This window comes from Salmo salar, unplaced genomic scaffold (assembly GCF_905237065.1).
Source record: "Salmo salar unplaced genomic scaffold, Ssal_v3.1, whole genome shotgun sequence".
In the NCBI taxonomy this organism is placed as follows: Eukaryota; Metazoa; Chordata; class Actinopteri; order Salmoniformes; family Salmonidae; genus Salmo; species Salmo salar.
In genome coordinates, this window is record NW_025550938.1 from 340,166 (window position 1) to 366,623 (window position 26,458).

General features: G+C 50.9%; 6 non-coding genes and 6 pseudogenes across 6 annotated transcripts; all 12 read left to right on the forward strand.

The window, feature by feature from the left end:
- The first annotated feature begins 3,178 nt into the window (after nucleotides 1-3,178).
- LOC123740302 (uncharacterized) lies at nucleotides 3,179-3,353 on the forward strand (annotated as a pseudogene).
- Nucleotides 3,354-4,047: 694 nt separating this feature from the next.
- LOC123740548 (U5 spliceosomal RNA) lies at nucleotides 4,048-4,164 on the forward strand. Its single transcript, XR_006768429.1, has one exon. It is a non-coding gene; the product is annotated as a U5 spliceosomal RNA (small nuclear RNA).
- A 2,705-nt stretch (nucleotides 4,165-6,869) lies between these two features.
- LOC123740372 (uncharacterized) lies at nucleotides 6,870-7,043 on the forward strand (annotated as a pseudogene).
- A 697-nt stretch (nucleotides 7,044-7,740) lies between these two features.
- On the forward strand, nucleotides 7,741-7,857 carry LOC123740549 (U5 spliceosomal RNA). Its single transcript, XR_006768430.1, has one exon. It is a non-coding gene; the product is annotated as a U5 spliceosomal RNA (small nuclear RNA).
- Nucleotides 7,858-10,231: 2,374 nt separating this feature from the next.
- Nucleotides 10,232-10,409, forward strand: LOC123740393 (uncharacterized; annotated as a pseudogene).
- A 679-nt stretch (nucleotides 10,410-11,088) lies between these two features.
- On the forward strand, nucleotides 11,089-11,205 carry LOC123740550 (U5 spliceosomal RNA). The gene has a single exon (XR_006768431.1). It is a non-coding gene; the product is annotated as a U5 spliceosomal RNA (small nuclear RNA).
- Nucleotides 11,206-13,947: 2,742 nt separating this feature from the next.
- Nucleotides 13,948-14,125, forward strand: LOC123740407 (uncharacterized; annotated as a pseudogene).
- A 691-nt stretch (nucleotides 14,126-14,816) lies between these two features.
- On the forward strand, nucleotides 14,817-14,933 carry LOC123740551 (U5 spliceosomal RNA). The gene has a single exon (XR_006768432.1). It is a non-coding gene; the product is annotated as a U5 spliceosomal RNA (small nuclear RNA).
- Nucleotides 14,934-17,498: 2,565 nt separating this feature from the next.
- On the forward strand, nucleotides 17,499-17,674 carry LOC123740341 (uncharacterized; annotated as a pseudogene).
- A 615-nt stretch (nucleotides 17,675-18,289) lies between these two features.
- On the forward strand, nucleotides 18,290-18,406 carry LOC123740552 (U5 spliceosomal RNA). The gene has a single exon (XR_006768433.1). It is a non-coding gene; the product is annotated as a U5 spliceosomal RNA (small nuclear RNA).
- A 2,618-nt stretch (nucleotides 18,407-21,024) lies between these two features.
- Nucleotides 21,025-21,198, forward strand: LOC123740370 (uncharacterized; annotated as a pseudogene).
- Nucleotides 21,199-21,801: 603 nt separating this feature from the next.
- LOC123740553 (U5 spliceosomal RNA) lies at nucleotides 21,802-21,918 on the forward strand. The gene has a single exon (XR_006768434.1). It is a non-coding gene; the product is annotated as a U5 spliceosomal RNA (small nuclear RNA).
- Nucleotides 21,919-26,458: the final 4,540 nt, after the last annotated feature.

Consider the following 26,458-nt stretch of genomic DNA (forward strand, 5'->3'; position numbering starts at 1 on the left):
AGGGAGATGGTGGACTGTCTGACGCCCCTGTGTGTTGCAAATAGGCACTTAGTGATAGGGGGGATTTTAATATAGATTTAGGGGTAGGGGGAGATAGTAGTGCAGGCGCCATCACCGGGCTAATGGCTTGTCATGGTCTGGTTGATGGAGGTCTGCACTCTACTCCGACAATGGCTGGTCCCACATGGCGCAACTCCCGGGGGTTGCGCGGAGGCTCGACTCACATTTTCCTATCTAGGTCTTTGGGTCAGTTGTCTGGGCGGCTGTTGCCTGTGTCTTTCTCGGATCACGACGGGGTGCTCCTGCAGGTGGGGTCGCCAGTCTGCCTCTTCGGTAGGGGGGTACTGGAAATTAGATCGGGATGTGCTGGAGGAGCAAGCTTTCGTTGACACCTTTTTGGTTTCTTTCGGGGCTTGAAGGCCTCCGGTCCATGTGCGAGGGGGTGTTAGAGTGGTGGGATTTAGTTAAGGTAAGGATTAGGGCTTTTATAATAGGATATTGTAAGAGGAAAAAAGGGAGGAAAGGAGGGAGGTGGATCGTATCCAAAGGTTGCTCGAACTCGAGTACGAGGCAGGCAACCTCGGCGGGTCGATTGACTGGGAGAGATCCACTGACCTGAAGGCGCAGCTCAGGGAGCTGCAGGAGCGGAAGGCTCGAGCTTTCCTGGAGCGTGCGCGATAATGGCTTTCTAGAACATAATGAGACTTGTTCCGCTATGTTCTTTAAGTCGGTTAGGGGCAGACAGAGTAGGAAGATAATGCATGGGGTGAGGAAAGAAGATTGTAGCATAGTTAGAAAACCGGAGGAAATGGTCAGGGTAACAACTGATCATTTCCGAGGTTTATTTAAAGAGAGGGTAATAGATGTAGAGCAGGGAAATGTGTTTTTAGAACACTTGTCCCGGCGATTGCCGGAGGACATTAGAAATGCGATGGAGGCTCAGATCTCCCTTGAGGAGGTTGAGAGCGCTCTCAGGAGGATGGGAAAAGGGAAGGTACCTGGGATGGATGGGCTGCCGGCCGAGTTTTACCTCAAGTTTTGGGGTATACTTGGACCAGTGGTTCTCGAAGTCTTGAAGGCCATCCTTGAGACGGGGGTCCCGGGGGATCAATGGCGGTCGGTGTGCTGTCACTTCTTTATAAGAAGGGGGAAGCAACTGACCTTGGCAACTGGCGGCCGTTGACCATGCTGTGCGTAGATTACAAGCTACTTGCAAAGGTTTTAGCGGACCGGTTGCGCACAGCCCTTCCCTACGTCGTCCATGAGGATCAGACGTGCGGGGTAGAGGGTCGCTCGATCAGATGGAACCTACAGTTGATCAGGGACTCCATCGCTTGGGTAGAAGATAGGGGGCTGCCTTTAATGGTAGCAGCGCTAGATCAGGCGAAAGCCTTTGATCGCGTGAATAGATCCTTTCTATTCAGGGTGTTAGGTAGATTAGGATTTGGGGAGAAGTTTATAGGATGGATCCGTACATTATATGTCGGAGCAGGGTGCCGAGTTAGTGTAAACAGTCACTTAGGTGACGTTTTTGACCTCTCGTCTGGGGTCAGGCAGGGATGCCCGCTCTCGGCTCTCCTCTTCGTTCTGTACATGGAGCCTCTGGGGGCTGCCATTAGGGCAGACACAGGGGTGGAGGGCTTGCTGATCCCTGGAAGTGGCGGTCTCCGTGTCAAGTTGACACAGTACGCCGATGACACATCCTTGCTGCTTTGCAAGGACTCGTGCTTGACAAGGTCCCTTGCCATTATTGGGGACTTCACCCGAGCGTCGGGGCGGTTCTTAACCACGCGAAGTCTTCCGTTAAGTTTTTCGGAAGATGGAGTGGTAGGACGGATGTGCCCGGAGGGTTATCTCTCTGTAACGGGGCCCTGAGGATACTCGGGGTCCATTTTGAGACCTCCGGCTCAGCGACGCTGAACTGGAACATGGGCATCGCAGTGGTACAGAAGAAGCTAGCGATGTGGAGGGCTAGGTCTTTGTCCTTTTTAGGCAAGGTCCTGGTTCTCAAGGTGGATGTATTGCCATCTCTATTGTATTTGGCGTACATCTACCCATTGCCGGCTAGTCTGAGGAGGCCTCTAGTGAGGCTGGTGTTTCAGTTCATGTGGGGTGGCAGGTACGAGTGGGTCGCCAGGGCACGCATGATCTGTCCCATCGGGGAGGGAGGTAGGGGGGTACCACATCTCCCCCTCAAGCTGGACGCAATTTTTGTTTCATTTCTGTTGACGGAGCTTGCTCAGCCGGTACTACACCCGTCCGGTTACCTCCTGCGGGTGTTCTTCTCATATCAGGCGAGAAGCGTAATGGTGTGGTCTAACACGGGTCCTCGGGCGGAACAGCTGCCGTGGCACTTTGGCCATGCGGCCAAGTGGCTGCGGGCGCATCCCGAGGTTGAAGTCGCCCGAGTAGGTTTAGATCACAGGCACCTGTACGAGGAGGTTAGACGGGCAGTAAGTCCGGCACCTGTGGTGGGCATCCCGGCGGCGGTCTGGGAGGGAGTGCAGGCGCGGGGCCTGGACAACAGGCTCAAGGACCTGAATTGGTTGAGCCTCCACAAGTGTTTGCCGGTACGCTCCACCATGTACCGGCATAGCTTGGCGCGATCCCCACCTGCCCAAGGCTTTCTTGTGGCAGGGAGGAGACTGTGCGCCATGTCTTTTGGGACTGTGCCATTGCCGGAGTAGTATGGGCAAAGGCACGGGTGTTGTTAGGAAGGGTTAGAGGGGATTTTATTTTGACTTGGGCTAGGTTAGAGAGAGGTGTAGGGAGAGCGAGGGGGACGGATAGGGATAGGTTTCTGCTCTGGCTTCTCATGAGCCTCTTTAAGCGAGGGCTGTGGGAAGCCAGGCAGAACATGGTCAAGACAGGGAGAGATTGGGGGTGGAAGGAATAGTGAGGAGGGTGGAAGGAGATTTGAGGGGGAGGATGAAGAGGGAGGAGACGAAGTGGGGCAGCACGCTGCCCGGGAGAGATGGAAGGGGGGATTAGGGCTGGGGTTATTTTAGATTAGGGACGGGAAGATAGGGAAAGTTAGTGTTTAGGATGACGGGGAGGGATGATGCTCCCCTGAGTTTTGTTTTGGGGTTTTTGGTTTGTTTTATAAATTAAAATACCATTATTTGAGTTTGAAGGAATATATGATTTTGTAAAGAATGAATGGTATTGAACGTAATAAATTATTTTTCTAAAAAAAAAAATCTGTTCTTATCAGTTTAATATCTGATACGTCCCCCATCGGGGGACTACATATTAAATGGATTTTTCGAACAGGGAGTCGGAAATGGGGCTTGCTCCGTCCGCTCCACGCATCGACCCGGTATTGCAGTACCTCCGGGAACGGTGCAACACTTTTCTCCCATTGTCAAGGAAAAAGAAATACACCAAGCTATGTAAAACAGCTAGCAGAAGAAGAGAAGGAATGGAAAAAGAAGAATCATCCAAACTGAAACAAGTGCGAAGCCCCCTTCATGGGGGTCCCCGTTTTCCCGCCATTTTACTTAAAAAAAAAAAAAAAAAAAACATTGGCCAGGAGAGTGTGTGTGTGTGTGTGTGTGTGTGTGTGTGTGTGTGTGTGTGTGTGTGTTTTTGAGCCCCCCAAAAAATACAATCACTTCACCAGGATTGTGTGTGTGTGTGTGTGTGTGTGTGTGTGTGTGTGTGTGTGTGTGTGTGTGTGTGGGTTTTGAGCCCCCCCAAAAAATACAATCACTTCACCAGGATTGTGTGTGTGTGTGTGTGTGTGTGTGTGTGTGTTTTTGAGCCCCCCCAAAAAATACAATCACTTCACCAGGATTGTGTGTGTGTGTGTGTTTTTGAGCCCCCCCCCAAAAATACAATCACTTCACCAGGATTGTCTATCTGTCTATCTGTCTATCTGTCTATCTGTCTATCTGTCTGTCTGTCTGTCTGTCTGTCTGTCTGTCTGTCTGTGACTTTTTACCCACAGCCCTCGAAAACTTGGAAGAGTGGGTTCGGGGACCACCCGCGGGGACCCGGCCTAGAGTGCACCGTGTGTGTCTCGGGCCCCGACCTCTGACTTCCATACGACTCTGGTTTCTCTTCATTACGCACAAGCCTTTCGCCTTTTACTAAAGACTTCCGTGGAGAGGAACACTTACGAGTTCAACGTATTTTTGGAAGGGCTTTGCTTCTGGCAGAGCCCGGTATCTTGTTTCAAGAGAAATTGACAGAGATGACGCCGAGACTTTTTGCTCAGGCGTTTGACTTGAAGCCGGCTGACCGACCGGCGTATTTTTTCCACTCAAAGTAGTCGCTCGGGCAATTGAGTTCAAGCCCGACGATGACTGGTGTATTTGCCGGGCATTGAACAAATAGTCGCACTAGGATTAAAGAGCTAGTGACCTAACGACGCATTAGCGACTTTTAAAAAAAAACACACCCGCCTGTCACCAGGGAAGCGTTGGGTGAGGAGGAGCCAACTTTTGCCAAACCGATGAGGTCTGCCGAGGCCCCGGGGCCGGGGGCGGGTGCAGGGGTCAATTTGTGGGTTATCGCTTCTCGGCCTTTTGGCTCAGATCAAGCTTGGTACCGAGGTGCCCCAAAGCCCGCTGAGCCAAAAGGTCGAAGGAAGCCCGGAGGGAGGAAAGTTTTTTGTTTTTGAGTCACTTTTTGAAGAGAGCCTTATTTTCTGTAAGGAATGGAGGGAAATGAGCGGAGCAGGTCGGTTCCGGGGATCGGATTGGCCAACACGTTGAGATTCGTGTGGAAGGACAAAGCGGTGGAGCAATTTGGGAGGGAGACATTCGGGAGAACTATCTTGATGGGTGCGCTCAAGATTGGAGTAAAGGATGTCTTCTGCCTCCAGGGGAATCCAATAGAGGGAGGTTTTGATGTGACATTGTACACAGAAAAACAACATGAGGACACGATGCAGAAGGCAAGGGAATTGGAGGAAGTGAAGCCTATGTGCTTCTATGCAGTGACGAACCTGGCGAAGACAAATTTTAGAGTGGTGACGGTTACGATGTATAACCCATACGTGAAAGAAGAAGAGGTGAGGACCTTCCTGGGGAGGTATATGGATAACATCTCCTCAGGAAGGCTCCTCAAGGATTCACTCGGGTTTTGGACTGGGAGGAGAGCATATCAAGCTCTTCTCAGGGAAGACCCAAAGGGCCTGGGAGGCTACCTCCATCCTCCGGCTATGTTCTCCCTGGGGGCTGACCGGGGGACATTGTATTATGCCCGTCAGCCTCCGTTTTGCAGGCGTTGTATGGCCTATGGTCATATCCTCGCCTCGTGCAGTACAAAGAAGTGTAGGTACTGTGGATCTGCGGAGCACGAGGCGAGGGACTGTGACGCGCCGAAGGCATGTCACGGGTGTGGCATGCTAACGCACCTGTGGCGTGAATGCCCGGCGCGTCAGAGGTCATACGCGTCTGCAGCTGGGGGAGCGAGAGCCGGGGATGGGGGAAGAAGAGGAGGGGACAAAGAAACAAGAACTGGCACAGAGGAAAAGGACACACGGCGGGAGAAGAAGGACAGAGCGACAGTAGAAGAAGAAGAGGAAAAGGAAGAAGTGGACATGGTGGAATCGGAGGGGCGGGAGGCTGAAGGAGAGGAGGAGCAGGAGGCTGAAGGAGAGAAGGAGCAGGAGGAGGAAGGAGATAAGAGAGTGGAGGGGTCGGAGAAGACGGCGGTGGAGAAGGAGATGGAGAAGGGAACAGAGAGGGAGGAGATAGAGAAGACGGAGGTGGAGAAGAAAGAGACAGAAAGGAAGGAGACAGGGAAGAAGGTGGTGGAGAAGAAAGAGACAGAAAGGAAGGAGACAGGGAAGAAGGTGGTGGAGGAGAAAGAGACAGAAAGAAAGGAGACTGGGAAGACGGCGGTGGAGAAGAAAGAGATAGAAAGGAAGGAGACAGGGAAGAAGGTGGTGGAGGAGAAAGAGACAGAAAGGAAGGAGAGAGGGAAGAAGGTGGTGGAGGAGAAAGAGACAGAAAGGAAGGAGACAGGGAAGAAGGTGGTGGAGGAGAAAGAGACAGAAAGGAAGGAGACAGGGAAGAAGGTGGTGGAGAAGAAAGAGACAGAAAGGAAGGAGACAGGGAAGAAGGTGGTGGAGAAGAAAGAGACAGAAAGGGAGGAGAAAGAGAAGGCAGTGGTGGCGGGACCAGTAGGAGAAGGAGTGAAGGAGTGGGGGGACAGTAAAGAGGTGAGATCACGGGTGGAGGAGCTGAGGGAGATGGTGGGGGGGCTGCCGGACAATATGAATGAAGCGAGGGGGGTTTGACGGACGAGGAAAGGAATGTTCCCTGGCTGCGCCCTCCACCAATAAAGAGACCTAAGAAGGGGAGCGCCCGGAAAGCAGGAGGAAGAAGGGTGGTAAAAGGGTGGTGGTGAAGGAAGGGCAAGGGGGAGAGGATGCTGGGCCCTCGTGGGCTCCCTCTTCTTCCTGTTCCTTTACACCCCTGGCAGAGCTGGACCTCCCAGGCATGGCCCAGGATTGGGGGATGGAGGAAGGAGCAAGTTTTCTGTTTGGGGGCATGGGGTGCTCGGGTCTGAGTTCGGAGGAGGGCCGGGTGGTGGATTTGAGTGGGGGCACAAGACACAGAGTGTGGGTGTGCCGGGAATTGTTTTTGTTTCTAGGGGAGAGGGATGGTGGCCGACGGTGGAACGTCAGGAGTGGAGGAGGCGTCCCGTCGGTCGGGAGTATAGGGTGAGTGTTTAATTTTGGTTATTTGATATGTGTATGGGTTTTGGTTTGTAGGTGGGAAGGGGAGGGTAGATGCTCTCATGACGTTTTGGTTTTTTGGGTTTGGTTATTATTGAATAGTTTTGAAATGTTTAATGGAATTTGTGTTTGAATTGATTGATTGTATAAGATTTTTGTTGGGTTTTGAACGTAATAAATATATTTTATAAAAAAAAAAATCTGTTCTTATCAGTTTAATATCTGATACGTCCCCATCGGGGGACTACATATTAAATGGATTTTTCGAACAGGGAGTCGGAAATGGGGCTTGCTCCGTCCGCTCCACGCATCGACCCGGTATTGCAGTACCTCCGGGAACGGTGCAACACTTTTCTCCCATTGTCAAGGAAAAGAAATACACCAAGCTATGTAAAACAGCTAGCAGAAGAAGAGAAGGAATGGAAAAAGAAGAATCATCCAAACTGAAACAAGTGCGAAGCCCCCTTCATGGGGGTCCCCGTTTTCCCGCCATTTTACTTAAAAAAAAAAAAAAAAAAAACATTGGCCAGGAGAGTGTGTGTGTGTGTGTGTGTGTGTGTGTGTGTGTGTGTGTGTGTGTGTGTGTGTGTGTTTGAGCCCCCCAAAAATACAATCACTTCACCAGGATTGTGTGTGTGTGTGTGTGTGTGTGTGTGTGTGTGTGTGTGTGTGTGTGTGTGTGTGTGTGTTTTTGAGCCCCCCCAAAAAAATACAATCACTTCACCAGGATTGTGTGTGTGTGTGTGTGTGTGTGTGTGTGTGTTTTTGAGCCCCCCCCAAAAAATACAATCACTTCACCAGGATTGTGTGTGTGTGTGTGTTTTTGAGCCCCCCCAAAAATACAATCACTTCACCAGGATTGTCTATCTGTCTATCTGTCTATCTGTCTATCTGTCTGTCTGTCTGTCTGTCTGTCTGTCTGTCTGTCTGTCTGTGACTTTTTACCCACAGCCCTCGAAAACTTGGAAGAGTGGGTTCGGGGACCACCCGCGGGGACCCGGCCTAGAGTGCACCGTGTGTGTCTCGGGCCCCGACCTCTGACTTCCATACGACTCTGGTTTCTCTTCATTACGCACAAGCCTTTCGCCTTTTACTAAAGACTTCCGTGGAGAGGAACACTTACGAGTTCAACGTATTTTTGGAAGGGCTTTGCTTCTGGCAGAGCCCGGTATCTTGTTTCAAGAGAAATTGACAGAGATGACGCCGAGACTTTTTGCTCAGGCGTTTGACTTGAAGCCGGCTGACCGACCGGCGTATTTTTCCACTCAAAGTAGTCGCTCGGGCAATTGAGTTCAAGCCCGACGATGACTGGTGTATTTGCCGGGCATTGAACAAATAGTCGCACTAGGATTAAAGAGCTAGTGACCTAACGACGCATTAGCGACTTTTAAAAAAAACACACCCGCCTGTCACCAGGGAAGCGTTGGGTGAGGAGGAGCCAACTTTTGCCAAACCGATGAGGTCTGCCGAGGCCCCGGGGACCGGCGGGTGCAGGGGTCAATTTGTGGGTTATCGCTTCTCGGCCTTTTGGCTCAGATCAAGCTTGGTACCGAGGTGCCCCAGAGCTCGCTGAGTCAAAAGGTCGGAGATAGGAGGGCGATAGGTTTTTGTGTGAGACAGGGTTCTTTTTTGCCAAGGCGTTTTTTGTGTTTTCCAGAGGCTTCCATTTGGAGAGCTGTTTTTTTCCTTGTTTGGACGTGTGTTTTTTTTCCTTTTGGAAATGGCACGTACCATTTATAACAAGTCGGTACCAGGAATTGGATTGTCCAATACTGTGAGATTCGCATGGAGGGACAAAGAAATGGAGCCATTTGGAAGAGAGAAGTTCGGAAGGACCATATTGATGGGGATATTGGAACTGGAGGTAAAGGATGTTTTATGCTTTCAAGATAATCCAATTGAGGGGGCTTTTGATGTGACTTTTTATAGTGAAGGGAAGCATGAAGAAATTTTGATGAAGACAAAAGAAGGGAGTAAGGCATTTCCCATGTGCCATTATGAAGTGACCAACTTGGCGAGAAGTAGTTTTCGATTGGTAACTGTGACCATGTACAATCCCCATGTGACTGACGAAGAGGTGAGGGCCTTTCTGGGGCGATACATGGACAATGTTTCCTCAGCGAGGCGCCTCAGGGACTCCCTGGGATTCTGGAACGGGAGGAGAGGGTTCCAGGCCCTTCTCAGGGAGGACCCAAGGGGATTGGGTGGGTTCCTACATCCCCCGGCGATGTTCTCCCTGGGGGCTGACAGGGGGACGTTACATTATGCCCGTCAGCCTCCATTTTGCAGGCGCTGTATGGCCTATGGTCATACCCTTGCCTCGTGTAGTACAAGGATTTGCAGGTTCTGTGGGTCGAGCGGTCACGAGGCAAGGGATTGTGGCGAGCCAAAGGCTTGCCACGGGTGTGGCTCGGTTACACACCTGTGGCGGAGTTGCCCGGCTCGTCACGGGTCATACGCGTCTGCAGCTGGAGGGGAGCAGGTGCGGGGGATGTGGGAAGTAGAGGAAGAGGAGCGGACATGGGATCTGGAACAGGAACATCACGAAAAGAGGAGGAAAAGGTGTCGGGAGGAGCGGTGGAAGGAGAGGAGGAGCAGGTGGAAAAGGTGCTGGGAGGAGAGGGAGAGGTTGAAGGAGAGGAGGAGCAGGTGGAGAAGGTGCTGGGAGGAGAGGGAGAGGTTGAAGGAGAAGAGGAGCAGGCAGAGGACGGACACAGGATTGTGAAGAGTCAAGAAAGGACAACAACGGAGAAACAGATGACTGAGAAGGCATTGGAGGTGGAACCAGAAGGAGAGGGGGTAAAGAGTGGGGGGACAGTGATGTATCGTCTGCCCGGGTGGAGGAGATGAGAGGGTTGGTGGAGGGGCTGGCGAGGGGGGGGTAGGGTTACATCGGTTTCTCCTCCAAACAGGAGGACGAGGAGGAAGGGGCGCTTTGACAACAGGGGGAGAGGGGGTGGTAAAGGGGGGGGGGAGGCTAAACAGGAGCTGGTGGGGGGGGATAGGTTTTCTCCCTTACCGCGGTCTCCCCCGAGAAGGAAGATAAGGGTGGAAAAGCTGGAGGTGGGGGAGGGAGAAGGTTCGGGGCCCTGGGTGGCCCCCTCTTCACCTACTATTGTACCCTTGTCTGAGATAGACCTTCCAGGGATGGCCCAGGGTTGGGCAAGGGAGGGGGGACCAAGTTTCCTGTTTGGGGGTGCGGGGTCCTCGGTCAAGAGCCCAGAGAGAAGCAGGGTGGTGGATTTTGGAGTAAAGCACATGATGCGGGGTGTGCAGGTGCCGGGTGCCGGTCCTGCATCTAAGGGTGAGGGTATGGTGGTTGAAGGGGGGAGAAGAAGTCCTCGTCAGTAGGGTGAAATTTTTATTTGGGGTGGTTGTGGGTAGTTTGTATCTTAGAAGGGGAGGGAAGATGCTCCCCTGATTATTGTTTATAGTTTTGGTTATTGGTTATTAGTTTTGAAATATCCATTTGGATTTTTGTTATAAAATTGATTTTGTTTGGAACATTGAAGGTATTTGTATGGAAATTGATGGTAATAAATATATTTTGTAAAAAAAAAAAAAAATCTGTTCTTATCAGTTTAATATCTGATACGTCCCCCATCGGGGGACTACATATTAAATGGATTTTTCGAACAGGGAGTCGGAAATGGGGCTTGCTCCGTCCGCTCCACGCATCGACCGGTATTGCAGTACCTCCGGGAACGGTGCAACACTTTTCTCCCATTGTCAAGGAAAAGAAATACACCAAGCTATGTAAAACAGCTAGCAGAAGAAGAGAAGGAATGGAAAAAGAAGAATCATCCAAACTGAAACAAGTGCGAAGCCCCTTCATGGGGGTCCCCCGTTTTCCCGCCATTTTACTTAAAAAAAAAAAAAAAAACATTGGCCAGGAGAGTGTGTGTGTGTGTGTGTGTGTGTGTGTGTGTGTGTGTGTGTGTGTGTGTGTGTGTGTTTTTGAGCCCCCCCAAAAATACAATCACTTCACCAGGATTGTGTGTGTGTGTGTGTGTGTGTGTGTGTGTGTGTGTGTGTGTGTGTGTGTGTGTGTGTTTTGAGCCCCCCCAAAAATACAATCACTTCACCAGGATTGTGTGTGTGTGTGTGTGTGTGTGTGTGTGTGTGTTTTGAGCCCCCCAAAAAAAATACAATCACTTCACCAGGATTGTGTGTGTGTGTGTGTTTTGAGCCCCCCCAAAAATACAATCACTTCACCAGGATTGTCTATCTGTCTATCTGTCTATCTGTCTATCTGTCTGTCTGTCTGTCTGTCTGTCTGTCTGTGACTTTTTACCCACAGCCCTCGAAAACTTGGAAGAGTGGGTTCGGGGACCACCGCGGGGACCCGGCCTAGAGTGCACCGTGTGTGTCTCGGGCCCCGACCTCTGACTTCCATACGACTCTGGTTTCTCTTCATTACGCACAAGCCTTTCGCCTTTTACTAAAGACTTCCGTGGAGAGGAACACTTACGAGTTCAACGTATTTTTGGAAGGGCTTTGCTTCTGGCAGAGCCCGGTATCTTGTTTCAAGAGAAATTGACAGAGATGACGCCGAGACTTTTTGCTCAGGCGTTTGACTTGAAGCCGGCTGACCGACCGGCGTATTTTTTCCACTCAAAGTAGTCGCTCGGGCAATTGAGTTCAAGCCCGACGATGACTGGTGTATTTGCCGGGCATTGAACAAATAGTCGCACTAGGATTAAAGAGCTAGTGACCTAACGACGCATTAGCGACTTTTAAAAAAACACACCCGCCTGTCACCAGGGAAGCGTTGGGTGAGGAGGAGCCAACTTTGCCAAACCGATGAGGTCTGCCGAGGCCCCCGGGACCGAGCGGGTGCAGGGGTCAATTTGTGGGTTATCGCTTCTCGGCCTTTTGGCTCAGATCAAGCTTGGTACCGAGGTGCCCCAAAGCCCGCTGAGCCAAAAGGTCGAAGGAAGGCCGGAGGGAGGAAAGGTTTGGAGTGTGGGAGACGGTTTTTTCAATTTTCAAAAATAATTTTTCTAGTGGCTTCTTTTTAAGAGAGCTTTTTTTTCAAGATGGCTCGACATGCTCCAAACAAGATGCCTGGAGTCGGGATAGCGAACACGGTGAGGTTCGCCTGGAGGAACAAGGAGATGGAGCCGTTTGGGAGGGAGACCTTTGGGAGAAAAATTTTGATTGGGATCCTAAAGTTGGAGGTGGGGGAAGTGTTGTGCCTCCAGGCGAACCCACTGGAGGTGGCTTACGACGTGACGCTCCACAAAGAAGACAGGTATGAGGACGTGATGAGGAGGGCGAGAGAAGTGGGAAAGGATGGACCGATGTGTCATTACGAGGTGACCAGCCTGGGAAAAACCAATTTCCGGGTGGTCACGGTTAATATGTATAACCCTCATGTGAAGGACGAGGAGGTGAGGACTTTCCTTGGGCGCTACATGGACAATGTCTCCTCGGCAAGGCTCCTCAGGGACTCCCTGGGCTTCTGGGATGGGAAGAGAGGATTCCAGGCGTTGCTCAGGGAGGACCCTGAGGGGTTGGGGGGTTACCTCCATCCGCCGGCGATGTTCTCCCTGGGGGCTGACAGGGGGACGTTGTATTATGCACGTCAGCCCCGTTCTGCAGGCGTTGTATGGCCTATGGTCATATCCTCGCCTCGTGCAGCACAAAGAAGTGCAGGTATTGTGGATCTGCGGAGCACGAGGCGAGGGACTGTGACGCGCCGAAGGCATGTCACGGGTGTGGCATGATTACGCACCTGTGGCGTGAATGCCCGGCGCGTCACCGGTCATACAGCGTCTGCAGCTGGGGGGGAGCGAGAGCCGGGGATGGGGGAAGAAGAGGAGGGGACAAAGAAACAAGAACTGGCACAGAGGAAAAGGACACACGGCGGGAGAAGAAGGACAGAGCGACAGTAGGAGAAGAAGAGGAAAAGGAAGAAGTGGACATGGTGGAATCGGAGGGGCGTGAGGCTGAAGGAGAGGAGGAGCAGGAGGCTGAAGGAGAGAAGGAGCAGGAGGAGGAAGGAGATAAGAGAGTGGAGGGGTCGGAGAAGACGGCGGTGGAGAAGGAGATGGAGAAGGGAACAGAGAGGGAGGAGATAGAGAAGACGGAGGTGGAGAAGAAAGAGACAGAAAGGAAGGAGACAGGGAAGAAGGTGGTGGAGAAGAAAGAGACAGAAAGGAAGGAGACAGGGAAGAAGGTGGTGGAGGAGAAAGAGACAGAAAGAAAGGAGACTGGGAAGACGGCGGTGGAGAAGAAAGAGATAGAAAGGAAGGAGACAGGGAAGAAGGTGGTGGAGGAGAAAGAGACAGAAAGGAAGGAGAGAGGGAAGAAGGTGGTGGAGGAGAAAGAGACAGAAAGGAAGGAGACAGGGAAGAAGGTGGTGGAGGAGAAAGAGACAGAAAGGAAGGAGACAGGGAAGAAGGTGGTGGAGAAGAAAGAGACAGAAAGGAAGGAGACAAGGAAGAAGGTGGTGGAGAAGAAAGAGAAAGAAAGGGAGGAGAAAGAGATGGCAGTGGTGGCGGGACCAGTAGGAGAAGGAGTGAAGGAGTGGGGGGACAGTAAAGAGGTGAGATCACGGGTGGAGGAGCTGAGGGAGATGGTGGGGGGCTGCCGGACAATATGAATGAAGCGAGGGGGGTTGACGGACGAGGAAAGGAATGTTCCCTGGCTGCGCCCTCCACCAATAAAGAGACCTAAGAAGGGGAGCGCCCGGAAAGCAGGAGGAAGAAGGGTGGTAAAAGGGTGGTGGTGAAGGAAGGGCAAGGGGGAGAGGATGCTGGGCCCTCGTGGGCTCCCTCTTCTTCCTGTTCCTTTACACCCCTGGCAGAGCTGGACCTCCCAGGCATGGCCCAGGATTGGGGGATGGAGGAAGGAGCAAGTTTTCTGTTTGGGGGCATGGGGTGCTCGGGTCTGAGTTCGGAGGAGGGCCGGGTGGTGGATTTGAGTGGGGGCACAAGACACAGAGTGTGGGTGTGCCGGGAATTGTTTTTGTTTCTAGGGGAGAGGGGATGGTGGCCGACGGTGGAGCGTCAGGAGTGGAGGAGGCGTCCCGTCGGTCGGGGAGTATAGGGTGAGTGTTTAATTTTGGTTATTTGATATGTGTATGGGTTTTGGTTTGTAGGTGGGAAGGGAGGGTAGATGCTCTCATGACGTTTTGGTTTTGGGTTTGGTTATTGTTGAATAGTTTTGAAATGTTTATTTTTGTGTTGATTGGAATTTGTATTTGAATTGATTGATGTGTGGAAAATTTTGGTTGGTTTGGAACGTAATAAATATATTTTGTAAAAAAAAAAAAAAAATCTGTTCTTATCAGTTTAATATCTGATACGTCCCCCATCGGGGACTACATATTAAATGGATTTTTCGAACAGGGAGTCGGAAATGGGGCTTGCTCCGTCCGCTCCACGCATCGACCGGTATTGCAGTACCTCCGGGAACGGTGCAACACTTTTCTCCCATTGTCAAGGAAAAGAAATACACCAAGCTATGTAAAACAGCTAGCAGAAGAAGAGAAGGAATGGAAAAAGAAGAATCATCCAAACTGAAACAAGTGCGAAGCCCCTTCATGGGGGTCCCCCGTTTTCCGCCATTTTACTTAAAAAAAAAAAAAAAAAAAACATTGGCCAGGAGAGTGTGTGTGTGTGTGTGTGTGTGTGTGTGTGTGTGTGTGTGTGTGTGTGTGTGTGTGTGTTTTGAGCCCCCCCAAAAATACAATCACTTCACCAGGATTGTGTGTGTGTGTGTGTGTGTGTGTGTGTGTGTGTGTGTGTGTGTGTGTGTGTGTGTGTGTTTTGAGCCCCCCCCAAAAATACAATCACTTCACCAGGATTGTGTGTGTGTGTGTGTGTGTGTGTGTGTGTTTTTGAGCCCCCCAAAAAATACAATCACTTCACCAGGATTGTGTGTGTGTGTGTGTTTTTGAGCCCCCCCCAAAAATACAATCACTTCACCAGGATTGTCTATCTGTCTATCTGTCTATCTGTCTATCTGTCTGTCTGTCTGTCTGTCTGTCTGTCTGTCTGTCTGTGACTTTTTACCCACAGCCCTCGAAAACTTGGAAGAGTGGGTTCGGGGACCACCCGCGGGGACCCGGCCTAGAGTGCACCGTGTGTGTCTCGGGCCCCGACCTCTGACTTCCATACGACTCTGGTTTCTCTTCATTACGCACAAGCCTTTCGCCTTTTACTAAAGACTTCCGTGGAGAGGAACACTTACGAGTTCAACGTATTTTTGGAAGGGCTTTGCTTCTGGCAGAGCCCGGTATCTTGTTTCAAGAGAAATTGACAGAGATGACGCCGAGACTTTTTGCTCAGGCGTTTGACTTGAAGCCGGCTGACCGACCGGCGTATTTTTTCCACTCAAAGTAGTCGCTCGGGCAATTGAGTTCAAGCCCGACGATGACTGGTGTATTTGCCGGGCATTGAACAAATAGTCGCACTAGGATTAAAGAGCTAGTGACCTAACGACGCATTAGCGACTTTTAAAAAAAACACACCCGCCTGTCACCAGGGAAGCGTTGGGTGAGGAGGAGCCAACTTTTGCCAAACCGATGAGGTCTGCCGAGGCCCCGGGACCGGCGGGTGCAGGGGTCAATTTGTGGGTTATCGCTTCTCGGCCTTTTGGCTCAGATCAAGCTTGGTACCGAGGTGCCCCAGAGCTCGCTGAGTCAAAAGGTCGGAGATAGGAGGGCGGTAAGGTTTTTTGGTGCAGAATTATTTCCCGGGTTGGGAAAAATTTGTTGGTTTTTTTTTTCTACTCGGTTTTTCTTTTGAAGTAAGCCGGAGACTATTGAGGAGGCCATTCTTCCGGAGAAGATGGCACGGAGGACAGCACCAACGTCGGTTCCTGTGATCGGACTAGCCAATACGGTGCGGTTTGCATGGAAGGAGAAGGACATGGAGCCTTTCGGGAGGGAGACCTTCGGAAGGAACCTACTAATGGGGGTGCTTCAACTGAGGGTAGAAGATGTCTTTTGCCTCCATGACAACCCATTGGAGGGAGCTTTTGAGGTCACGCTGCATACGGAAGAAAAACATGAGGAGACAATGCAGAAAGTAAGAAGAGCGGAAAAGGAAAAGCCCATGTGTCACTATGCCGTGACAAATCTGGCAAGGAACAATTTTAGAGTTGTGACTATTAACATGTATAATCCGCATGTGAAGGAAGAGGATGTGAGGGCCTTCCTGGGGAGATTTATGGACGGCATCTCCTCAGCAAGGCTCCTCAAGGACACGCTCGGGTTTTGGACGGGGAGGAGAAGCTACCAGGCTCTCCTTCGAGAAGACCCAAAAGGTCTGGGAGGCTACCTCCATCCTCCGGCTATGTTCTCCCTGGGGGCTGACCGGGGGGACATTGTATTATGCCCGTCAGCCTCCGTTCTGCAGGCGTTGTATGGCCTATGGTCATATCCTCGCCTCGTGCAGCACAAAGAAGTGCAGGTACTGTGGATCTGCTGAGCACGGGGCGGGGGACTGTGACGCGCCGAAGGCATGTCACGGGTGTGGCATGCTAACACACCTGTGGCGTGAATGCCCGGCGCGTCAGAGGTCATACGCGTCTGCAGCTGGGGGGGGAGCGAGAGCCGGGGATGGGGGAAGAAGAGGAGACCCAGAACCGAGAACAGGCACGGAGGGAGCGGACACACAGCGAGGAGAGGAGGAAAAAACAGAAGCAGGAGAAGGAAAAGACAAAGAAGAAATGGGCATAGTGGTACCAGAAGAGAAGGAGGCCAAAGGAGAGGAGGAGAAAGGAGTCAGTAGTGTGGAGGGACAAGAGAGGACAGTGGTGGAGAGGAAGGAGACAGAGAAGGCATCGGAGGGGAAGGAGACAAAGAAGACATCGAAGAGGAGAGAGACAGAGAAGGCATCAGAGAGGAAGATGGAGAAGGCATCAGAGAAGAAGATAGAGAAGACATTGGAGAAGATGGAGACTGAGAAGGCATCGGAGAGGAAGGAGACAGAGAAGGCATCGGAGGGAAAGGAGACAAAGAAGACATCGAAGAGGAGAGAGACAGAGAAGGCATCAGAGAGGAAGATGGAGAAGGCATCAGAGAAGATGACAGAGAAGACATTGGAGAAGATGGAGACTGAGAAGGCATCGGAGAGGAAGGATACAGAGAAGGCATCGGAGGCGGGACCAGAAGGAGAGGGGGAGAAGGAGTGGGGGGACTGTGAAGTGGTGGAAACACAGGTGGAGGTGGAGAAAGAGGCGACTTATGAAAACGTTTTGCCTTTTACTCCACCAACCAAAAAGTCGAAAAAGGGGGAGCGCTCGAGGAGGTCGGGTGGTAAAAGAGGGGGAGGGCAGATCGGGGGGGAGGGGGAGGGGGAGGTTGCTGGGCCCTCGTGGGCTCCCTCTGCCTTCTCTTTTACACCCCTGTCTGAGCTGGACCTCACAAGCATGGCCCAGGATTGGGTGATGGAGGGAGGCTTAAGCTCCCTGTTTGGGGCGGGAGGTCCCCGGGCTGTAGTCAGGAGGAGGGCAGGGTGGTGGATTTGAGTGGGGGCACAAGGCACAGAGTGTGGGTGTGCCGGGGGTTGTTTTTGTTTCCAGGGGAGAGGGGATGGAGGCTGACGGTGGAGCGTCAGGAGTGGAGGAGGCGTCCCCGTCGGTCGGGAGTATAGGGTGAGTGTTTTTGGTTATTTGATATGGGTATGGGTATTGGTTTGTAGGTGGGAAGGGGAGGGAAGATGCTCCAATGACTTTTGGGTTTTGGATTTGGTTATTGTTGAATAGTTTTGAAATGTTTATTTTTGTGTTGATTGGAATTTGTATTTGAATTGATTGATGTGTGGAAAATTTTGGTTGGTTTGGAACGTAATAAATATATTTTGTAAAAAAAAAAAATCTGTTCTTATCAGTTTAATATCTGATACGTCCCCCATCGGGGGACTACATATTAAATGGATTTTTCGAACAGGGAGTCGGAAATGGGGCTTGCTCCGTCCGCTCCACGCATCGACCCGGTATTGCAGTACCTCCGGGAACGGTGCAACACTTTTCTCCCATTGTCAAGGAAAAAGAAATACACCAAGCTATGTAAAACAGCTAGCAGAAGAAGAGAAGGAATGAAAAAGAAGAATCATCCAAACTGAAACAAGTGCGAAGCCCCCTTCATGGGGGTCCCCGTTTTCCCGCCATTTTACTTAAAAAATAAAAATAAAAAATAAAAAAATAAAACATTGGCCAGGAGAGAGAGTGTGTGTGTGTGTGTGTGTGTGTGTGTGTGTGTGTGTGTGTGTGTGTGTGTGTGTGTGTGTGTGTGTTTTGAGCCCCCCAAAAATACAATCACTTCACCAGGATTGTGTGTGTGTGTGTGTGTGTGTGTGTGTGTGTGTGTTTTGAGCCCCCCCAAAAAATACAATCACTTCACCAGGATTGTGTGTGTGTGTGTGTTTTTGAGCCCCCCAAAAATACAATCACTTCACCAGGATTGTCTGTCTGTCTGTCTGTCTGTCTGTCTGTCTGTCTGTCTGTCTGTCTGTCTGTCTGTCTGTCTGTGACTTTTTACCCACAGCCCTCGAAAACTTGGAAGAGTGGGTTCGGGGACCACCCGCGGGGACCCGGCCTAGAGTGCACCGTGTGTGTCTCGGGCCCCGACCTCTGACTTCCATACGACTCTGGTTTCTCTTCATTACGCACAAGCCTTTCGCCTTTTACTAAAGACTTCCGTGGAGAGGAACACTTACGAGTTCAACGTATTTTTGGAAGGGCTTTGCTTCTGGCAGAGCCCGGTATCTTGTTTCAAGAGAAATTGACAGAGATGACGCCGAGACTTTTTGCTCAGGCGTTTGACTTGAAGCCGGCTGACCGACCGGCGTATTTTTTCCACTCAAAGTAGTCGCTCGGGCAATTGAGTTCAAGCCCGACGATGACTGGTGTATTTGCCGGGCATTGAACAAATAGTCGCACTAGGATTAAAGAGCTAGTGACCTAACGACGCATTAGCGACTTTTAAAAAAACACACCCGCCTGTCACCAGGGAAGCGTTGGGTGAGGAGGAGCCAACTTTTGCCAAACCGATGAGGTCTGCCGAGGCCCCGGGACCCGGCGGGTGCAGGGGTCAATTTGTGGGTTATCGCTTCTCGGCCTTTTGGCTCAGATCAAGCTTGGTACCGAGGTGCCCCAGAGCTCGCTGAGTCAAAAGGTCGGAGATAGGAGGGCGGTATTTTTGTTTTTGTTGGTTAGAATCTCTTCTGGGATTCTATTTGACAAGGTACTTTTGGGTTTTTCCTTCTTTTTTGAAAAGAGCTAGAGCAATATCGAGTGTGCCATTCTCCGGGAGGAGATGGCACGGAACACTACGTATACGTCGGTCCCTGGGATTGGACTTGCTAACACTATACGTTTTGCATGGAAGGAGAAAGATATGGAACCGTTGGGAAGGGAGGCATTCGGAAGGACCCTGCTGATGGGAGTGCTCAATTTGGGGTAAAGGATGTGTTTTGCCTCCAGGAGAACCCTTTGGAGGTCGCCTACGACGTAACGTTTTACACAGAGGAGAAGCACGAGGAAATAATGCGGAAGGTGAAAGAAGTGGAGAAAGAGAGGCCCATGTGTCATTACATGGTGAAAAGCTTGGTGAAGAATAATTTTAGGTTGGTAACAGTTATCATGTATAATCCCCATGTAAAGGACGAGGACGTGAGGTCTTTCCTGGGGAAATACATGGACAATATATCCTCAGCGAGGCATCTCAAGGACTCCATTGGATTTTGGAATGGGAGGAGAAGTTTTCAAGCTCTCCTTAGAGAAGATCCGAAGGGCCTGGGAGGCTGCCTCCATCCTCCGGCTATGTTCTCCCTGGGGCTGACCGGGGGACGTTGCATTATGCCCGTCAGCCTCCGTTCTGCAGGCGTTGTATGGCCTATGGTCATATCCTCGCCTCGTGCGGCACAAAGAAGTGCAGATATTGTGGATCTGCGGAGCACGAGGCGAGGGACTGTGACGCGCCGAAGGCATGTCACGGGTGTGGTATGTTAACGCACCTGTGGCGTGAATGCCCGGCGCGTCAGAGGTCATACGCGTCTGCAGCTGGGGGAGCGAGAGCCGGGGATGGGGGTAGGAGGGACCAAGAACCAAGTACTGGAACAGAGGGAGCGGACACACGGGTGGAAGAGGAGGAGAAAACGGAAGCGGGAGGAGAAAAAGAAGACAACAGCATAGTGGAAACGGAAGGGCAGGAGGCTGAAGGAGAGCAGGAGGAGGAAGGTGACAGGAGAGTGAAGGGGCCAGAGAAGACGGCTGTGGAGAGGAAGGAGACGGAGAAGGCAACAGAGAGGGAGGAGACTGGGAAGACGGCGGTGGAGAAGAAAGAGACAGAAAGGAAGGAGACAGGGAAGACGGCGGTGGAGACGAAAGAGACAGAAAGGAAGGAGACTGGGAAGACGGGCGGTGGAGAAGAAAGAGATAGAAAGGAAGGAGACAGGGAAGAAGGTGGTGGAGGAGAAAGAGACAGAAAGGAAGGAGAGAGGGAAGAAGGTGGTGGAGGAGAAAGAGACAGAAAGGAAGGAGACAGGGAAGAAGGTGGTGGAGAAGAAAGAGACAGAAAGGAAGGAGACAGGGAAGAAGGTGGTGGAGAAGAAAGAGACAGAAAGGAAGGAGACAGGGAAGAAGGTGGTGGAGAAGAAAGAGACAGAAAGGGAGGAGAAAGAGAAGGCAGTGGTGGCGGGACCAGTAGGAGAAGGAGTGAAGGAGTGGGGGGGACAGTAAAAAGGTGAAAACACGGGTAGAGGAGGAGAAGGAGCAAAGTTATGAAAACATTTTGCCTTTTACTCCACCACTAAAAAGGTCTAAAAGGGGGGAACGCTCGAGGAGGACGGGTGGTAAAAGAGGGGGGGGGGGCAGATCAGGGGGGAGGGGAGGTGGAGGTTGCAGGGCCCTCGTGGGCTCCCTCTTCCTTCTCCCTTACACCCCTGTCTGAGCTGGACCTCACAGGAATGGCCCAGGATTGGGCGATGGAGGGAGGCTTAAGCTCCCTGTTTGGGAGCGTGGGGTCCCCGGGCAGGAGTCAGGAGGAGGGCAGGGTGGTAGACCTAAGCGGGGGGTACGGGACGCAGGGTGAGCGTGTGTCGGGCGCTGTTACCGCATCCAGGGGAGAGGGGATGGCGGCCGACGGGGGAGCGTCAGGAGTGGAGAAGGCGTCCCCGTCGGTCGGGATGGGGTGAGTTTTTCTTTGATTTTTTGGTGTGGGTTTTGGTTTGTAGATGGGAAGGGGAGGGAAGATGCTCCCATGACTTTTGGTTTTTGGGGTTTGGTTATTATAGAATAGTTTTGAAATGTTTAATGGAATTTGTGTTTGAATTGATTGATTTGTATGAGATTTTTGTTGGGTTTTGAACGTAATAAATATATATTTTATAAAAAAAAAAATCTGTTCTTATCAGTTTAATATCTGATACGTCCCCCATCGGGGGACTACATATTAAATGGATTTTTCGAACAGGGAGTCGGAAATGGGGCTTGCTCCGTCCGCTCCACGCATCGACCCGGTATTGCAGTACCTCCGGAACGGTGCAACACTTTTCTCCCATTGTCAAGGAAAAGAAATACACCAAGCTATGTAAAACAGCTAGCAGAAGAAGAGAAGGAATGAAAAAGAAGAATCATCCAAACTGAAACAAGTGCGAAGCCCCCTTCATGGGGGTCCCCGTTTTCCCGCCATTTTACTTAAAAAAAAATAAAATAAAAAAAAAAATAAAACATTGGCCAGGAGAGAGTGTGTGTGTGTGTGTGTGTGTGTGTGTGTGTGTGTGTGTGTGTGTGTGTGTGTGTGTGTGTGTGTTTTGAGCCCCCCAAAAATACAATCACTTCACCAGGATTGTGTGTGTGTGTGTGTGTGTGTGTGTGTGTGTGTTTTTGAGCCCCCCCCAAAAAATACAATCACTTCACCAGGATTGTGTGTGTGTGTGTGTTTTTGAGCCCCCCCCAAAAATACAATCACTTCACCAGGATTGTCTGTCTGTCTGTCTGTCTGTCTGTCTGTCTGTCTGTCTGTCTGTCTGTCTGTCTGTGACTTTTTACCCACAGCCCTCGAAAACTTGGAAGAGTGGGTTCGGGGACCACCCGCGGGGACCCGGCCTAGAGTGCACCGTGTGTGTCTCGGGCCCCGACCTCTGACTTCCATACGACTCTGGTTTCTCTTCATTACGCACAAGCCTTTCGCCTTTTACTAAAGACTTCCGTGGAGAGGAACACTTACGAGTTCAACGTATTTTTGGAAGGGCTTTGCTTCTGGCAGAGCCCGGTATCTTGTTTCAAGAGAAATTGACAGAGATGACGCCGAGACTTTTGCTCAGGCGTTTGACTTGAAGCCGGCTGACCGACCGGCGTATTTTTTCCACTCAAAGTAGTCGCTCGGGCAATTGAGTTCAAGCCCGACGATGACTGGTGTATTTGCCGGGCATTGAACAAATAGTCGCACTAGGATTAAAGAGCTAGTGACCTAACGACGCATTAGCGACTTTTAAAAAAAACACACCCGCCTGTCACCAGGGAAGCGTTGGGTGAGGAGGAGCCAACTTTTGCCAAACCGATGAGGTCTGCCGAGGCCCCGGGAGCCGGCGGGTGCAGGGGTCAATTTGTGGGTTATCGCTTCTCGGCCTTTTGGCTCAGATCAAGTGTAGTTACCTTGTCAGTGCTGCACTTGATCAGAGAAGCGATCGTAGGCCGGAGGGCGCCCGGGGAAATTGTGCTATTTATTTTTGTCAAATCATTATTTATTGTCATTATTGTTGTTTTTTTTGTCTCACCCTTGTTTATTCTTTGTCCTGGGTTAGGTGGTGGTTTTGGTGGTGGACTACAGGTGCACCAGCACCTGTAGGGTGAGTTTAAAGGCCCTCTGGTCTTTTTCCTTAGTTATTTAATTTATTTGTGTTTTTCCCCTGCTTGTCCTGTTTTGCATCTCTCCTCCCCTGTGTATCCTATAGTCCCCTCCTTAGCTCCTCCCATTGTCTTCAGTTGTGTGTTGTCTGCTAGCTGGGGTGGCTTTCTGGCTTGTCGGCCTGCTAGCTTTAGCTTGGCCTGCTAGCCTGCCCCTTAGGCGTGGCAGGCATTGTTTGACTGTTTTTTTTTCTTTACCCCCATCCCCTTTGTATCCTTAGTTTTTTCTGTTTCTTGTTATTTGTGTTGCCAACTGAGGGACCTTTTGCTGGCTAGCCTGCTAGCTGGTTAGCATAGCCTGGCCTGCTGGTGAGGCCTGCTAGCCTTCGTGTCCCTCAAGTTTGGGCAGGTGTTTGTTAGTCAGTGTGTCCTTTTTTCTCCCTTACCCCCTTGTTCCCCTTTTACTTTAATTAATTTGTTTTGTTAGTCTTGTGCATTGTTAGTCTTACCCCCTAGTTTGTCTTCCCTTTTGGTTGGTGCGCCGTGTTTGTTTTTGTTGTAAGGCCTCTTGGCTGGTGGGCCTGCCAGCTGGTAGGCTTAGCCTGGCCTGCTGGCGGGGCCTGCTAGCTTTCTAGCCTTAGTTTGGTTGTGTGGTTTAATTTTTGTCTCTCCCTTTTGTGCCTCTCCCTCTTGTGGAAAATATAAAACAAAAAATTCCCCTCCTAGTGTTCCTTCCCATTGTTAATAAGATTAGTTTGGTGCTGTGCTAGATAGGTTGTTGTGTGTCCCGTGGTGCTGGTAGGCCCGGTTAGCTTAGTCTGGCCGAGCCTGCCAGCTTCCTCGGGTGTCTTACACCCCTTTCCTTCTTCCCAACCCCCACACCCAACCCCTCTCCCCCCCCTTCCTTTCCCTCCCTTTTTCCCTTCCCCTCCCCCCTTTTTCACCGGTGTTGGGCTGTAAAGGGAGTGGGCCTCCATCATGTCAGCAGCACAGGTTGGCATGAGGAGGCACCATGCAGTGCGCCTCCTCTTAAAGGAGAAGGGAGGGAAAATAATGGAGTTATCCCGATTGGATTTCTCCAGAAAATTCCTCCAGAAAGAGCTCGGTTTCCATCCCGCGCAGGTAAACTGCATCTTAGCCCTTCCCTATGGGAAGGGCTTCGATGTCAGTTTTGCCAACGCCAGCTTCCTGCGGGAGTTCTGGGGGCAACTCCAGAACTCCCTGAACATCCAGGGGTCCCTCACAGCCATGTTTGAGGTGACCAAGCTGACGGATAATAGCATTAAAACCGTTATTATCCGTATGTACAATGAAACCGTACAGCCGGAGGACGTTGCAGTATGGCTGGGCAGGTACTGCAACGTGAAGGGGCCCTTGGTCCAGGTGAAGGATCCCGATGGGATCTGGACAGGGGCCTGGAGGGTGACTGTCCAGCAGAGGGAGGATCCTGGGGGCTATGGTGGGTTGAAAGCCATCCCATCCACCATAGTCCTCGGAGAGAATAGAGGCCATGTTCACTACCAGGACCAGCCCAAGCTGTGCCGTAAGTGTGGTGAACATGGCCACCTGGCAGAGGCCTGTAAAAGGTCGTCTGCATGAAGTGCCGGGAGGTGGGCCACCGCTACGAGGAGTGCACGAACGGAAGGTCGTGCAACCTCTGTGGCGAGCGGTCCCACCTCATCCGCGGCTGCCCCTTCTCCTGGGCCAATAAGGTCAGGGCCGAAAGGAGGGAGAGGGAGACGGCGGCCGCGGACCGGACTTCTGAGCGCCAAGGGGGAGGAACGGCAGTTGCCGAGGAGGTGGTGGTGGAGCCGGTGGTGGTTGAGAATGTAGTGGTGGAGCCGGTGGTAGTGGAGGGCGCGGAAGGTGCAGTGGTGGAAAAAGTGGGAGGAGAGGACAACCCCCCCCCCCAATCCCCCTGCCCCAGATTAATGTGACCCCTGAAGGAGAAAGGGCCGAGAAAGACGGCCCCGGAGAGATCTTGAGTGAGAACTCCCCAAGTGGGTCAGACAGTATGGAGACTGTGTCGGAAAGAGATATGGGAGAGGGGTGGAGATTCTGGAGGAACACCTCCCCCACGAAAAAGAAATGCGGAGGAGCTCTCCGACCCCGAACAAGGCGATGAGAAAAAGGGCAAGGTGGAATGGGAGAGCTCCCAGGGGGAGGAAGAACCCAGAACCTTCCCCCCCAACTCCCCCAACACAATCTCCTTTTTAAGTCCGGTTTTAACCTCCTCTCCCTGCCATCCCCCGTTACCCCGGCGGGAGAGAGAGGAAGTACCAGAAAAATAACCTCCTTTCAACTGTTTAAATGCCTTTTCATTTAGCACTGTTTTTACTCACCTTTTTATGGCTTTTAACATCACCACTATAAATGTGAGAAGTATAAAAACAGAAATAAGAGCACAGTCGGTTTTATCCTTTTTAGAAAGGTTTAATTCAGATGTGTTTTTATTACAGGAGTGTGGTCTACCCTTTTTATCCTCTTATAGGAAATGGGAGGACAAGTGGCAGCATGGGCCCTCCATTTGGAGTGGCTCAAATTTTAATAAAAATGACGGTGTTGCCATTTTAATCAAGACCCCACATGTGGTGGTGAGGGGGGAGCACGGTGGTGGTAGGTGGGCGCGCTCTTTTAGCCAATTGTACTTTTATGGGGAGGGATTTTAACATGCTAAATGTGTATGGTTTTAACGATAAACATGACCGGTGCGCACTTTTAGAAGACTTGCAGTCCCACATGCTAGGGAGGGATCCTCTAGTGGTGGGTGGGGATTTTAATTGTGTTTTAAATAGAGCAGACAGGAGAGGGGCGGGAGAGGATTTTAAGGTAGATAGGTCAAGTGTTTTATTGCAAGGGCTGTGCAGGGATTTTAAACTGACTGATTGTTTTAAAACCCTGCATCCAAGAGAGGAGGGCTTCACCTGGACCAGTGGTGACGGCACCAGAGCCTCTCGCATTGACTATCTGTTTACCCGGGACTGCCCCCCAACTGATGCTAGAATAACCCCTGCCTTTTTCTCAGATCACGTAATGCTGACGTGCACCCTTTCACTAACTTCGGGTGTGACTGTGGGAAGAGGGCCCTGGAAATTGAACTGTTCCCTTTTAGAAGATGATAGAGTAGTTAGCCAGTACAGGGAGCAGTTCAGCCAGTGGCAGACGCTACAGGACTTCTTTGACACACGAGCACAATGGTGGGAAATGGTGAAGGGTAGGACGAGGACTTTCTTTAGAGAGATAGGAAAGAAGAAAAGCAAAGAAAAAGATAGACGCATGGTGGGACTGCAAAAGCGACTGGAAAGATATTTTAACCTTGGCCAACAGGGCTTTGATTTTAACTATGAAATTAAAGAAGTAAAAAGGAAATGGCACTTTTAGCTGAACAGAAAAGTAAGGGGGTTATTTTAAGAAGTAAGGAGAGGGAATTAGAAGAGGGGAGAAGTGTACAAGGTACTTTTTAAGAAAATAGTTAGTAAGGGTAGGACAATGACAGGTTTAAAAAATAAAGATGGGTTTTTAAAAACAGACACAGAGGGAATGAAAGAAGTAGTCGAGGATTTTTATGGGGAACTGTTTGGGGAAAAAGTTGTATGTGAGGAAACCATGGGGGACGTTTTAACATACATTGACAAGATTTTACCCAACACAGACGACCTGACAAAAGACTTGACGAGGACAGAAATTGACCAAGGACTGAAACATTTTAAGAGGGGTAAATCACCGGGGAGGACGGCCTCCTTTGGAGTTTTATCTGACCTTTTGGGATGTTTTAGCCGATGAACTTCTGACTGTTTTTACTGACTTTGAATACCTCGACAGACTACCTGACAGTTTTAGAGTGGGGATCGTGACTCTTTTATATAAGAAAAACGACAGGACGGACCTGAAGAACTGGAGACCGATAACCCTTTTAAATTTTGATTGTAAACTTTTTACCAAGGTTTTAACACTCAGAATGTC